This window comes from Hemicordylus capensis, chromosome 1 (assembly GCF_027244095.1).
Source record: "Hemicordylus capensis ecotype Gifberg chromosome 1, rHemCap1.1.pri, whole genome shotgun sequence".
NCBI classification, from domain to species: domain Eukaryota; kingdom Metazoa; phylum Chordata; class Lepidosauria; order Squamata; family Cordylidae; genus Hemicordylus; species Hemicordylus capensis.
Genome location: NC_069657.1, coordinates 43033569 through 43036065, shown reverse-complemented (window position 1 = coordinate 43036065; position 2497 = coordinate 43033569). Strand labels below are relative to the sequence as shown.

General features: G+C 47.1%; 1 long non-coding RNA gene across 1 annotated transcript; it reads right to left on the bottom strand.

Annotated features, from left to right (window-relative positions):
- Nucleotides 1-355: 355 nt before the first annotated feature.
- LOC128326955 (uncharacterized) lies at nucleotides 356-1718 on the bottom strand. The gene is made up of 2 exons (XR_008308363.1): nucleotides 1629-1718; nucleotides 356-598 (listed from the first exon to the last, which is right to left on the bottom strand). It is a non-coding gene; the product is annotated as an uncharacterized LOC128326955 (long non-coding RNA).
- Between the last annotated feature and the right edge of the window lie 779 nt (nucleotides 1719-2497).

Here is a 2497-nt window from a genome sequence, read left to right as displayed (position 1 = left end):
CAGCACCGTCACAGAGCCAGCAGTCGTGTGGGCAGCCAATCCGGCCACCCAGGGCTCCCGCCCTGCTTGTCTGCGGGGAGAGCGAGCTTAGCCCGCTCTCCCCGCTTACCTTTAAAAACCAGGTCTCACTGATCATGAGACCCAGCTCAATATCTCCAAGGGGGTACCTGAGTTGAAGGTCTACAGCAGAAGTGGTACACTTGTTTTAAAAGGATGGGATCCCCTTTCCTAGCTTCTCTTCTCTCTTCTTTTCTCTTCTCTTCTCGGGTTTATCCCTGGTGAATCATAACTCCTATTACACTCAATCCAGATCAAAGCATGCAAGAAAATAATCAGTTGAGCAGGATCCAATTGCTTCAAAGAGAAAGTAAACATTTTATTATTGTGTGTTCATCCTGTAGAGCAAGCCATGTCCTTCTGAAGCAAGGTGTTCACTGTCCGCTTCAAAAATGACCTTGCATTTCCTCTCATTATCTTCCACTTATTAACCCTGATCTAATTGTTATTGATAGCTTCATTATTCTACCTGGGACAGCAATGCTGCTCTTGCTAACCTTGCCCCAGGTGATCAGAAACTCATTTCATCTTTTGGATTCTCCTGTGAAAAGAGGACATAAAGAAAAGGGACGTTTGAATGGGGGGGTGGGAAAGCACATGGCGACTGAAGGAAAATACTGTGGGCAGGTAATGCCATGTCCAGAAACCCAGAGGGCCCCTGTACATCCTGAATTGCAACTATCCAAGGAGAAATGACAGAATCTGCAGCTCATCTGCCCTCAACCTTTGGTCGATGCTATTTTATGCTGGACATTTAATACTTCTCAGTTCTACACTAGAAGTAAAGAAATTCAGAAATTCCCTCAGATATGGGGCTTCAGGTGCACTATATCAGATTGCAGGTTGATGGTGAGAAGGAGTCAGCAAGATCTAAGCAGGGATGCAAAAGCTTTATTGCTCATCTCATATTGGCCGGGGCACCATCCTTTAAAAAACTGGGAAAAGGCTGGATTGTGTCCAAGCCAATCTGAGGCTTGTTAAAGCCTCTTTGTCCTTACCAGTCCTCCAGACCTGCCTTCCAGTCCCCCATATGAACTCTTTACGGATCCCAGTGACAGTGGGAAGGGGTGCTTCTTTCTTCCTCTTCTGTTGTTCTCACGCACCAAGAGTTAAGTAAACCATGTACAAGAGGCTTTTCTCCTCCTGCTGCAACCCCTTCAGTTTTGCTGATCAGGAATAAAGAAAAACTATGGGGGGGCTGATGGGAAATGTAGTCTTTGCAAGGGCTAACACAATGGCAATTTGCAAGAGCGAGCCCGTGCAAAGGCTACCACTTCCAGCCTATATATTTGTACATGTTTTTGTGTCAATGCCTGTGCATTTTAAAACTGAATCTGGGTACAGCTGCTCAAATGCAGGGTGCAGATTGGAAGTGTACTACCACAAATGTGTTGAATATAGGCTTGCCAACAGTCCCGGATTAGCCGGGACATCCCATATTTCCAGGGGAAAGTGGTCACCCCATCTGGGACACCATTTACCCATATTTTGGCTCTCCAGGCCCCTCCCCCTCCACTTTGCTTTGGCCACTGGGACTTCCCTCATCTTGGACATTCTCAGGAACTCCTCACCTGCTGCTCTGTCTCCCTGGACTCTTGAAGGGAAGCTCCACCGCCTTCCATCATGTACTCACCATGTAAAATCCCTGCAGAGGCCCTCTAGCCACCTCTTACTTAGTTCACCCCCTCATCCTGCCCAGTGCAGGGAAGCAGCTGCTGATTGGTCTAAGCCAACTACCCGGGAGCAGTGATTGGTGATTAGGGAAAAGCCTGTTTGAAGGTCTGCATGTGGGGGAGGTAGAGCCTGTCACAAGCAACTTCTCGCAAGTCATGTTGCTCTCTCTGCAACTAAGCAAGGCAGGGATTCATTAAAGGAGCAGTGCTGGAAGGATGGCTTCTGCAGGATGTAGAGATCCAAGTAGTGATTAGATGGACATTTAGTCTCATTCAGCAAGGCTTTTCAAATGCGCTGATTAGCCTTCTGTAAGGCTCTCTCTTCTCCTCTTCTCTCTCCTAGGTTCCTTTACCAGAAGTTTGGTCCCATTTATAACCTTCTGCAGCAGTCTTCTCTTCCCCTCTGCTCTTCTTTAGAATGCAGCAGAAAGCATGTTTTTTTCTGAAGGAAGTTTGATAGAACTTACTCCCTAGTTAGTGTGCATAAGATTGCAGCCCAGTCCTTAAAACTATTGGCTTAAGCACACTTAACTCTGCATAGGACTGCTGCTGTCCTATTTTCATCATCCACAGTTTGCTCACCTGTGTAATCTTCACTAACTGGCCCAGCCCAAGCCCTTCCCTTCCCTACTGATTTCCCCCCTACTGTAGTAAAGCTGCTAGAGAGAGTTATCTCTATCCAGAAAGTACTTTTTCCTAGAAATGCTCTGTGTTGTGCTTGGCTTGTATGAATGACCCCACCCCTGAGACCCTCTAGGGACACCCCC